Source organism: Taeniopygia guttata, chromosome 22, assembly GCF_048771995.1.
Source record: "Taeniopygia guttata chromosome 22, bTaeGut7.mat, whole genome shotgun sequence".
Lineage (NCBI taxonomy): Eukaryota > Metazoa > Chordata > Aves > Passeriformes > Estrildidae > Taeniopygia > Taeniopygia guttata.
In genome coordinates, this window is record NC_133047.1 from 4,499,994 (window position 1) to 4,512,288 (window position 12,295).

A 12,295-nucleotide genomic window follows, 5' to 3' on the forward strand; every position below is an offset into this window, starting at 1 on the left:
GGATATTGGTGTGATACTGGGGGGACAATAAGGGGATAATGGGGTCATAATGGGGGGGTCACTGGTGTGATACTGGGGGGACACCGGGGGGACAATGGGGGGGATATTGGGGTGATACTGGGGGGACAATGAGGGGATAATGGGGTCATATTGGGGGGATCATTGGTGTGATACTGGGGGGACACCGGGGGGACACTGAGGGGACAATGGGGGGACACCGGGGGGACAATGGGGGGACACTGGGGGACACCAGGGGGACACTGGGGAGGTCATTGGTGCGACACCGGGGGGACACCGGGGGGACAATGGGGGGGATATTGGGGTGATACTGGGGAGACAATGAGGGGATAATGGGGTCATACTGGGGGGGTCATTGGTGTGATACTGGGGGGACACAGGGGGGACACTGGGGGGACAATGGGGGGGATATTGGTGTGATACTGGGGGGACAAAGGTGATACTGGAGGGACACTGAGGGGACATTGGGGGTGATACTGGGGGGGCACTGGGGGTGCATTGGGTGGGCACCGGGGGGACACGGGGGGGGACATTGGGGGGCACACTGTGGGAAGACATTGGAGGGGATATTGAGGGTACTGGGGGTGCACGGGGGTACACTGGGGGGGACACTGGGGGACACACCGGGGGTGCACTGAGAGGGCACTGGGGGTACACTGGGGGTGCACTGGGGGGCAGCAGGGGGACACTGGGGGGAACATCGGGGAACACACCGGGTGGGCACTGGGGTGGCACTGGGGGGATGCATTGGGGGGTACTGGGGTTGCCTCGGGGGTGCTTTAGGGAGGTTGGGGTTGCACCGGGGGGTGAATTGGGGTGTGCTGGGCGTGTTCTGGGGTCATGCACTGGTTTATACTGGGGAGGTGCACGGGGGGTGCACTAGGGGACTGCCCCGGGGGGTCTACGGGGGGCTGCACTTGGGGTGTATCACACGTGTGCCACAGCCTGCGTGGCTGTGTCCGTGTGTCCGTGTGTCCGTGTGGCCATGTGTCCGTGTGTCCGTGTGTCCGTGTGTCCGTGTCCGTGTGTCCGTGTCTGTGGCCGCAGCCGCCGCTCGGCCCCGCGGTGCCGCAGCCGTGGCTGTCACATGTGTGTGAGCGTGCTGGGCCCTGTGCACCCGTCATGTCGCATCCATCACCGGGGCCCGTGGCGCTCCCTGCACCGCCCGCGTGTCCCGCTCCCCGTGCGCGGCCACGGACGGCGGGGGGTGCCCCCAGAACCTCGGGGAGCATCGTTTGGGAGCATCGCCGCGGCTGGGCCCTGCCTCCAGCTCCCCGCCTTCCTCTCGCCTCCATCCCTGCCTCCGTCCCGGCTCCATCCCTGCTCCATCCCTGCTCCATCCCTGCCCCATCTCTGCTCCATCCCTGCTCCATCCCTGCTCCATCCCTGTTCCATTATTCCATCCCTGCCCCATCCCTGCTCCATCCCTGCTCCATCCCCGCTCCATCCCTGCTCCATTATTCCATCCCTGCTCCATCCCGGCTCCATCCCGGCTCCATCCCTGCCCCGTCCCGGCTGCCCTGGTGTCGGTGGCCCGGAGCCCTACGAGGGCCGCGGCACGTCCCGGCGCTCCGTCCCGGCTCCGGTGCCGCTGCCAGCCGAGCCGGTCGCGGCCGCCCGGGGCAGAGTTACCCAACCCGTCTGCCCGCCCCGCCGCCGTCCCGAGCCGTTCCGAGCGGCCCCGGCCCGCCGCGCCTTCGCCCTCCGTTTAAAGGGAAGAGGGGGAGAAGCCACCAAAGGCAGGGCCGAGGCAGCGCTGCTGCCAGACACCTTTTCCCAGCGATCTGTCAGCCATTCCCACATCGTGACCTGATGCATTTCAGGGATTTGGACTCAATGATCCTTGTGGATCTCTTCCAGCTCAGGATATTCCATTAATCTCTGTCTCTGGCCCTACATTTCAAGTCACCCTCTGATCCAGCTTTTTTTTTTTTTTACCCCTAAACAGGCAAATTCTCTGTGGTCATGTAGAAATTAAAGCAGCGTTTGAGCCTAAAAATAGCTGGACACATCTGTCCGCCTTCCCCATCTGCCGCCGGCCCGGCTGGATGAAGGAAGCGACTGTCTGTGCAAAATGAGGGACCTGTCTCATCCTTCTGTCCCGTAAAATCAGTTTATTCAGGGAAAACATTCCCCAAGACTCCATTGATTTGCCAGATAACACCCTAGTCAAGGAAAGACAGGAGGAGCTGGGCTCTGCCCAGCCAGCTCTTCTAAATAAAGTAATTTTTTTTTTTTAATTTGAGGTTTTTCAGTTGCTTTTGGAATTCCTTTCATGGAATAAAGCTCCCAAATGGAAATCCTTTCAAGGCATCCCAGCTGCCTCCTGACCCCACATGGGCTTGTAATAATCTATCGGCATTTAACAGCGCGTTCCTTAGGCAAAGGAAGCAGCTGATTGTAGGGATTGGAGATGGAACCGGCTCTAATTTCTCTCATGTGATTCCTTAAGGACGAGTGGTGCGGTAATAACAGCATGTGGCAGCAGGAGGAAGAGCCGTGCCCAGCGGCCAGGCAGGGCTGGAGCAGCCGAGCCGCTGCTCCTGGAGACCCCCGGGAGACCCCCGGGACCCCACCGAGGGTCAGAACCCGCTTTTACACTGGGGAAACTGAGGCACGGTGGGCACAGGGGGGCCGGGATGGCCCTGGAGCTGCTCCAGGGGAGGCGTGAGCTCCGCTGGGATCACCTGCCCGGTGATTCACGGCTGCCCCGCATAGTTCCCAGCGGGCTTTCATTGGACACGGGCGCTCGCAGCCCCACGGACCCGCCGTGACACCGGTGACCTGCTCTGAGTTCGCCCCCGCCGCCCCGGAAACCCGGAGCGGGCTGGTCCCGGTCCTCCCCCGGGCCGGCGGGGGGAAACCGGTCCGAGAAGTTTCTCCGCTCGCAGCCGCAGGAGGAACGCGGGAGCCGGACCGGCCCGGGCGGGGCAGCCGTTCCCTGGCCCCGCTCCCCGTGCCACCGGCCCGGGATGGAGCATCGTGCCCTGCCGGTCCCGGGGCCGGTGGGAGCCCATCCTCCCGTCCGTCCCGCGGATCTCATCCAGCCCATCCCAAACCCCGCCGCACCCCGGGGTGCCCCCACAGACCCTCCCCAAACAGCCAGGGGGGTTCCCCGGGGGTCGGGCTGGGTGTCGCTGGGCCGGGCTGCCCCACAGCCCCAGCCCGGCTTCCCACCCCGCTGCTCGGGCTAATCCCCGGGAACGGACGGAAGGAAAAGGGGAGATTCAATTAGATTAGCTGGAGCCGCCTAATTTTAGCTTTTAGCGTCCTCACGTGTCGCTGACGCACTGCTCCAGCCCTTCCCTCGCTCCCCCAGCCCTGCGTGACCCCCAAAGCCACCAGGCAGGCCAGGAGGCGTCCCGAGGGGTTTGCCTGGGTGGTGGCACCCAGAGCGGGCGGGCACGGGGGTCACTAGACCTGTGCCAGGAGGGGACAGGGGGTGGAAGCCACCTCCCGCTGGCCATGGCCATCCTTGACTGGTGATGGCCACCCTGGAGTGGTGCTGGCCACCCTCCATTAGTGACAGCCACTCTACCAGTGGCAACCATCAGCCTCCAGCGAAGGTCACCGTTCCTCCCTTGTGGCCACCATCCCCTTGCAGTGGCCACTGTCCACTGGGGATGGTGACCCTCAACCCTGGGATCATCTCCTCCCGCTCGCAGCCCCCTCTGCCAGGGGGACTCTGCAGGGGGACACTCCGCTCTGGCACTCCCAGCTCCTGCCCTGCATGTCCTGCTGCCTCCTCCCGAATCACCGCACTGTGAAGATGACCTTGGCCTGACCAGAGCTCCCTCGGGGCAGTGCCAGCTCAGCCAGCTGTGCAGGAGCCCGCCAGCTCCATCAAACATCTCCTGATCCATGGGATGCTTCACGGGATCGGCCCCGTGACACCACAGCAAGAGGAGATGTCTGGCCCCTTCCATTCCCAGGAGCCACACTGTCCCCAACATCCCAGGAAGGTCCCAAAAGTCCCAGGAAAGTCCCCAACATCCCAGGAAGGTCCCAAAAGTCCCATTCCAGTACCCAAAGCCTGGAGGCTGGAGCTGGCAGGAGCTGTGGCAAGAACAAAGTGTCCCCAAAAGCCAGCAGGGCCACATGCAGGGAGAGCTGAGGACCATCCTGCATCCCAGAGGGGCCGTGCCAGGTGCCACCAAAGCTGGCACGGCTCCGAGGTCAAAAGTCCCGGTCAGGACACAGGACCCTGAGTCACCATGCCCTGGCATGAGCAACTCCCATGTGCAGCACTTTCCCAATCCCAGCGGAAAGGGGAGGTTTCTCCTGCATCCCTGGGGCGCTTTCCGTGGGCACCGCCACGTCCCACGGCGTGGGACATGCCACGTCCCTGATGCCACCAAACCGGAGCAGGGACACGAGCAGCACCGGGGGCTTTTCCCTCCCCTCTGCCTCCTCCTTTCTCCCAGCACTGTGGATGTGGGCAAGCCGGATCCCGGGGGTCTCGTGGGGTGGGATAACCACCCTGGGGCTCCTGTGCACGGGCACGTCCCGCTTGCACCGACCCCATGGAATCCTTCCCACCCCATGGCAGGGAATGGCCCGGAACTCGGATTTGGGGACAGCACGGGCGCACAGCCGTGACAGAACCCCTCCCTCAGTCCTGTGCTGTCCTGGCAGCGTCCACACCGGCGTGGCAAAGCCACGTGCGGGTGGATGTGCTGCCAGCCCATCCTGGGCTCTGGGTGAGGCACAGGGAGGAGGGGGCGAGGGGCTGGAGCCCCCCTGCTGCCCCTGCCCAGTCCCAGCCCAAAGGCTCGGCGCTGCTGGGGGCAGAGAAGGACTGAAACCCCCCGGCCCCCACGTCCAGAAGGGTTCCTAAGTGCACCCAGAGCTCTCTCTGGGGTACAGGAGCAGAGTGGGCTCTCCCGGGGTCCCTGCTCATCACAGGCAGTGTCTCCCCACTCCCTGGCAGAATGTCACGGCTCGCAGACCCCAGGCACGTGTATCTCCACCAATTCACTCTGATGGCAGAAAACCACCCCAAATGTTACATCCCACCTTGCTCCAGCATCACCCCACCTGGTCGAGGCCGGAGATTGGAGCAGCAGCTGCCCTGCACCCTGCCATCAGCTATTCCCCAGTGCCCATCTCGCCGTCCCTGGACACCCACAGCTGCTCCCCTCTCACCCCTTTGTGCTCCATCCACTGTAGGTCCCAGTCCAGGTGCAGGGAGCACAAACCCCCTCCCGACCCCGAACCCAGGGTGAAATTCCCTTACCCGGGCGAAGCTCTCCTCATCCATCCCGTTCTCCGTGTGCGTGGACATCATCCTCGGAGCATCCAGGGTGGTTTGCTGAGACAGAGAGCGAGCCCTGGCTGTGCCGAGCTGGGGCTGGGTCTGGGTCTGGGTCTGGGAGGGCTTTATCATCTCTGATCCCTGCGGAGGAAGGCCCTGCGTGCCAGCGCCGAGGTCATTGGCTGGGCACGGCGCGGATGGAGATGGGATTTGAGCAGCAGCGCTGTAATCCCGGAGCCCTGGCACGGCAGTGACGGAGCTGTCTGGGCTGAGATGCTCTCTGGAAGGTCTGAGCTGCTCCTGCCCCACACTGGCAGCCCCACGGAGCCGCCCTCTGCTCCGGACCCCTCCGCTCGCGACCCCCGGGCACGGCGAGAAGGAGCAGCCAGATCATGGATCAGCCCCGCATGGCTCTGTGCCCCTGGGGGTGACCTCGCCAGTCCCAGGGCAGAGTCTGAGTGAGGGACTCCGTCTCCTTCCCCCTCCCGGAGAGGGGAAATAAATGGAGAAGCCCCCGCTGGGGTGGGCTGGATGCGTGTGAGGGGCTGGGAGCCCCGAGGTGGAACGAGGCCTGCCGAGACTCCTCATGCGTGTGCAAATGTGTGCCGCGTGTGAGGACACACGTGGCACAGGCACACGTGGCCTCCCCCACGGCTCTGACCCGGCAAAGGCCTAATTGGGATCTGCAGCATCTGCCACGGCGGCAGCGGCGGCTCCCGTGCTGAGGAGGAGCTCGGAGAGCCCCGGAGAGCCCCGAAAACCGGGATGGGGGATAAAAAAGGGGGAAAAGAGCTGCCTGGCTCCTCCCCCCCCCCGCTCCGTGGGTCCATCCCTACGTGACCGTGGGCACGCAGGGCCCCGTCCCTGCTGCTGCAGAGGAGCCGCCGGCAAAGAGGGTTAAGGTCGATTGATTTATTAATTCTAACGGAGATCATCCGGCTCGGAGGGCCCAGCAGCAGCAGCAGCAGCCAGTGCCGAGGGTTATCTGGGATGGGAAAGGCAGGAATTGCTGTCAGGGAGGAAGAGGATGGAGCTGCAGCCCCAGGTTTTCCCCTCACACAGAGGGATGGGCTTGAGAGAAGGGGCAAAGCCCAGATTTGGGAGCAGCAGGCTCCAGGCTGGTTTTAGGCACCACCTGGACGGGCTAAAGGTTAAGATCAGACCTAAATCTTCACCCAGGCGCTGAGCCCAGCCCTTGGTTGAGCACTGTGAGAGCTGGCAGGGCAAGGCTGAGCTCCAGCCTTGGTCCCATCCCTGTCCCCATCCTGAGCCCTGTCCCCAGCCCATCCCACCCCATTCCCAGGGCCCGTGGCCACCGGGGTCAGCCCGGGGCTCACAGGGGACCCCGCCCGAGCTGTCCCCGCATCCACCTGCCTGACAGGGCTTTGGCAGCGCCTTCAGACGGTGGAAAGTCCTTTTATCTCCGAAATTCCTCTGCTGTCGGACGGGGAAAGTCGGGCTGCTCCTGCCGGGATGGCCGCTGTGCCGCCCGCAGCTCGGCGGGCACAAAGGCTCCTTCAGCCGCCCGGACAGAGCCGCCTTTGTTCCCCGCTCCGGCCGGGCAGCGCCGGCCCCGGCCCGGGTCCCCGTCCCGGGAACCTCCGGGAGGAGAGAACCCGGGAAAGCCGAGAGCTGCTGGTGGGAGATGAGCGCCGGAGCATCATCGCTGCCTGTCCGGATTTACTCCCTCCCGCCGGCCCCGGGGGGATTTTAGTCGTTATTTGGATTTAACCAAGCCAGGATTGTTTAATATCCCCCCGGGTGATGGGTGGGGTGGAGGGGCTGCAAGCGATGCCCGGCCAGTAAATCCCTTTATTGTGCCTCCCTCCCGAGGGATAACCCGGGCGTGGCGACCCCCGGGAATCTGCGTGGGTGGCCGGGACAATTCCACCCCAGCTCCGCACCCCCGGCTCTTCAGCACGGAAGGGGGACAGAGAATCCCTTCACAAGGAGGGCTGCGCCTGGCTCCGGCAGGATGGCGATGTCCCCGGGATGTCCCCGGGATGTCCCCTGGGATGCTCCCTGGGATGTCCCCTGGGATGTCCCCTGGGATGTCCCCGGGATGTCCCCGGGATGTCCCCCGGGATGTCCCTCGGGATATCCCCCGGGATGTCCCCCGGGATGTCCCCGGGATGTCCCCCGGGATGTCCCCGGGATGTCCCTGGGATGTCCCCGGGATGTCCCCCGGGATGTCCCTCGGGATGTCCCCGGGATGTCCCCAGAGTGTCCCTTGGACCCCCAGGCCTTGCACTGGGAACCAGACCACAAATCCTGCAGCACCAACCCCCGGGTTGGGTTTAGGGGCGAAAGCACCTCTGGAATTCCCTCCCAAATATCCCTACACCCGTCTGGGTGAGCTGGGGAAACTGAGGCAGGAGAGATGTCTCTGTCCCACATCAGGGCACCGGGACACTGTGGAGCTGATGCCACCAGCAGCACGGACAGCAGCAGGAGAGCATTTCGTGACTTTAGGGACAGGACAAAAGTTTCCCAGGAGTCCACGGGGATACCTGCTCTCCCGCATTTCCCACCCCTGGGCACCCAGAACCCTCTGGAAACGGGATGGGATCCCGGTGCCAACCCAGCCGGGCCCTTGGGGAGCTCAGGGACAGGCTGTGAACCATGCCCGGGGTGCCAGGACACATGCCAGCAGAGCAGGTGCCCTGGAAGGTGCCTGGCAGCACGTGGAAGAGGAGGAGGATGGAGAGGTGGAAGAGGCCACAGGCATTGCCACGTCCCCATAAATCCCATTGGAATATTTTGCTCCATAAAATATTTTATCATTTCATCGGGGCACCACGAGGCTGGCAGCCCTGGCAGGGACCGAACACTCCCGGGGCCTTTGGGACCCTTGGAATATCTTACTCCCCATAAAATATTTTATTATTTTATCTGGGCACCACGAGGCTGGCACGAGGCTGGCAGGGACCGAACACTCCCGGGGCATTTGGGACCCTGCCAGGAAAGAATGGGTTTAATCCCGTGCCAGCAGCTGCCCCGGGCCCAGATTAGCCCTGGCACCGTCCCCTTTCCCTGCCCTTCCCTGACCTTCCCAGACCACCCCAGCACTAAAGTGGAAACCCGGGCTCGCCTTTCCAGTCTGGGTGTCAAATGTCACCCCCTCGATGGGTCACTGGCGTCGGGTGGGTGGGGTGGGGGGCGGAGACCCCTGGATTTAGGGAGCACCCTGGGACGGGGGCTGGGAGCTGCTGCCCGAGCTCAGAGAGGGGAAACGGGAGGGAAAACTGAGCTTGGAGGGTGGGAAAACGCGTTCCCAATTCCCAGCACAGCGCCCCAAAACACAACCCCTGAGAAATGAGGTCCCTAATAACAGTGACCCCAAAAAATAGCGACCCATGAAAAATGTGAGCCCTAACAACTGTGACCCATTAAAACCACGATCCCTAAAAACCCCAAATGCTAATTATTGTAACCCCTAAAACAGCTAATAACCCCAAACCCTATTCACCATGACCCCTAATAAGTGTGTCCCTTAATAACCCCAAATCCCAATACCTGCAACCCCTAAAACGAGGTCACTAATAACTGTGACCCCTTAGAACCCCAAAAGGTGAGCAACGGGGCACGGGGCCGTTTTTGGGGTGACTTTACACCTCCCTGCCCTCAGATTAATTTGTCAGACACCAGAATTATGCCCAGATCGGGGCAGGGATAATGGGATTATCCAGAGCCCGCTGCGGGACAGGGAAGCTCATTACGGAGCATTAAAGAGAGGAAAATTGGGGTTTTTTCTAAGGTCTTAGGAAAATCCTCAACTCCCAGGTGCCTCTGATTTTAGGGTCACTTTTGGATTTTTGCTCTGCACTCTCACTCTGCTCATGGGCACAGCAGGAACCTCCCGGAGCGGCTGGGGATGGTGTTCCCCAGCGGCTTTGGGGAAACTGAGGCAGGGCAGCCCCAGCCCTGCCCAGGGGACACGTCCGTGCCCCGCTGGAGCCCCCGGCTGCCCCGGGACCACCGGGACGAGCCCCCGGAGGGCTCGGGGAGGGGGGATCCATGCGGGGCTGCGGTGGGATTCCCCCCACGGCGGATAACCCGGAGCGACCTGCCTTTTTTGGCGGAAAAAGGGCGGGTTGGGCATTTTTATTTTATTATATTTATTTTTATTTCCAGCCTCCCCGAGCTCTGCAGCATGGCAGGGACTAACAGTGCCACCTGCCGAGCCCGGCCCGGCGGGACCAAACCTCTTCTCTCTGCTTTCCCACCCAAAAGGGCTCCCGGGAACACGCCAAGCATCCCAAACCCGCCCTCTCCTCTCCGGAGCCCATCCAGGAGCCCACCCGGACCCCAAATATCCCTCAGCCACTTTTGGGGGGCTTTTTTGGGGGGCTCACCCTGGATAGCAGGGTGGGACTGCGAGAGGGGACAGCTGAGGCACAGCAGAGATCAGGATTTTGGGATGGTGGATGGGGAAACTGAGGCACAGCAGGAATCAGGATTTTGGGATGGTGGATGGGGAAACTGAGGCACAGCAGGATCAGCATTTTGGGATGGTGGATGAGGAAACTGAGGCACAGCAGAGATCAGGATTTTGGGATGGTGGATGGGGAAACTGAGGCACAGCCAGGAATTAAGATTTTGGGGGTACCAGGCCAGGACACTGTGTGAGGAAACCGAGGCACAGCCGGAGCTCGTCAGGCCCAAACAGGTCCCACCTGTGCCTCATTTGCTCCCAGCTATTTAAGGGCCCTTTTCCCCCTGTTTCCCCCCTTTTTTGAGTCAGCTCAGGGGGTGCAGCTTTGGCCTTTCTGTGGGATGGGTGAGGCCAGCAGGGCTGGGGGGTGGCTGGAGGCCCTGGAGCCCTCGGGGGTCCCAAAGCCCTCAGAGGTTTTGGTGGCCCCAGAGCCTTTGGGGGTCCTGCAGCCCTTGGAGCCCTCAGGGGTCCTGGAGCCCTCGGGGGTCCTGGAGCCCTTGGAGCCCTCAGGGGTCCTGGAGCCCTCGGGGGTCTTGGGGGTCCCAGAGCCCTCAAGGGACCGAGATCCTCCAGGGGTCCCAGAGCCCTCAGGGGTCCCAGAGCCATTGGAGGTTTTGGGAGCCCCAGAGCCCTTGGGGGTCCTGCAGCCCTTGGAGCCCTCGGAGGTTTTGGAGCCCTCAGGGGTCCTGCAGCCCTCGGAGCCCTCAGGGGTCCCGCAGCCCTCAGAGCCCTCAGGGGTCCCAGGGGTCTCGCAGCCCTTGGAGCCCTCAGGGGTCCCGCAGCCCTCAGGGGTCCCGGGGGTCTCGCAGCCCTCGGAGCCCTCAGGGCTCCCGGGGGTCACGGGGGTCCCGCAGCCCTTGGAGCCCTCAGGGGTCCCGCAGCCCTCAGGGGTCCCGGGGGTCTCGCAGCCCTTGGAGCCCTCAGGGGTCCTGCAGCCGACGCCGCCCCCCGAGCTGCTGGAGGACATCCTGACCCAGCGCTTCGGGCCCCTGCCCCAGCTGGCCACCATCACCCGCCTGCGGCGCGGCCCCACCGGGGGCTACGAGCCCGTGGGTGACCCGGCCAAGGTGCTGGAGCGGCGGCAGGCGGCCAACGCCAAGGAGAGGGAGAGGGTGAGCGATCCCCGAACCCCCCCGGGCCGGGCCACAGCGGGGGGACTTTGCATTTGAGGGGTGCGTTTAACCCGGGGGCCGGCTGAGTTCAGCAGGGTCTGGTTTAATTCTGGGTTGGGCAGTTCAGTCCTGGGGTCGGTTTAGTTCTGAGGTCTCGGTTTAATTGTGGGTGAGCCCAGCTTAATCCCAATTTAAAGGTCCCAGTTTCATCCTGGAGACCCCAGTTTGATTCTGTGAGGGAGCCACGTTAATCCTCGGGGGGCAGTTCAATCCCAGGGTGAGATTTAATTCGGGAGGGGACCCCAATTTTGGTTAGGGGTGGGTCTGGCTTAATCCAGTTCAATCTTGGGGGTGGTTCCAGTTTAATCTTGGGGGGATCCTGGTCTAACTCAGCTCTTGGGGTAACCTGGGGGTCCCCCTTTGGACTCTAATGGGGGTCTGGGACTGGGGTCCCTTTGGGGTCTCTGACCGGGTCCCTTTGGGGTCCCTGTGTCCCGCAGATCCGGAACCTCAACAGAGGCTTCTCCCAGCTGCGTTCCCTGGTGCCGCTGCTGCCGCGGGACCGCCGGCCCAGCAAGGCAGACACGCTGCGGGCGGCAGCACAGTACATCAGCCTGCTGCGGGGCGTGCTGCAGGACTGCCAGGTGTGACCCCAAACTGACCCTAAACCTGACCCTAAACTGACCCTAAACCCCTGAAACATCTGTGTGCTGCAGGACTGCCAGGTGTGACCCCAAACTGACCCTAAACCTGACCCTAAACCCCTGAAACACCCACTGCTGCAGGACTGCCAGGTCTGACCCCAAACTGACCCTAAACCTGACCCTAAACCCCTGAAACATCCACCTGCTGCGGGGCGTGCTGCAGGACTGCCAGGTGTGACCCTAAACTGACTCTAAACCTGACCCTAAACCCCTGAAACATCCGCCTGCTGCAGGACTGCCAGGTCTGACCCTAAACCTGACCCTAAACCTGCCCCTAAACTGACCCTTTAAATTTAAAAATTTTTAAAAAATCGAATTATTATTGAGGGTAGGCCCCAAAACTGACCCACAACCCCCCTACAATTTGGGGTGCTGGTGGGGGATTTTCCTGCTTGAGATTGGAAATAATTTAATAATTAAATTGATTTATTATTGGGGGGGGTGTTATTATTGTGGGGCACCCCCCAATTCTGATATATATTTTTTTAATTCCCCTTTTCCCAGGAGCTCGAGGCTCAGCAGGAGTCGGGGGGCGCTGCAGCGGGGGGGCACCCTGAGCCTGGCCTGGCCGGGACCCCCCCTGCCCCTGGGGACCCCCCCAGCCTGGGGCGCTGCTGAGGGGGACGGTGAGTGAGGGGCAGAGCACCCCGGGAATTTGGGGGGGCAGAGCACCCCGGGAATTTGGGGGGGCACCCCGGGAATTTGGGGGTGGGTCAGCTCAGGGATCACCTTGGGGACCCCCTGGCGGTTTGGGGGCACCTGAGGGGGGGCG

The 12,295-nt window shown here is 62.8% G+C and overlaps 1 protein-coding gene across 1 annotated transcript in view; it reads right to left on the bottom strand.

Moving 5' to 3' along the window:
- Positions 1-5,271, bottom strand: part of LOC101233732 (hexokinase-2) — a 28,709-nt gene extending 23,438 nt beyond the window's left edge. The window contains exon 1 of the mRNA XM_030290093.4: positions 5,255-5,271. The gene's annotated coding sequence lies outside the window, so the exon portion shown is untranslated. The remainder of the gene's footprint in view (positions 1-5,254) is intronic.
- Positions 5,272-12,295: the final 7,024 nt, after the last annotated feature.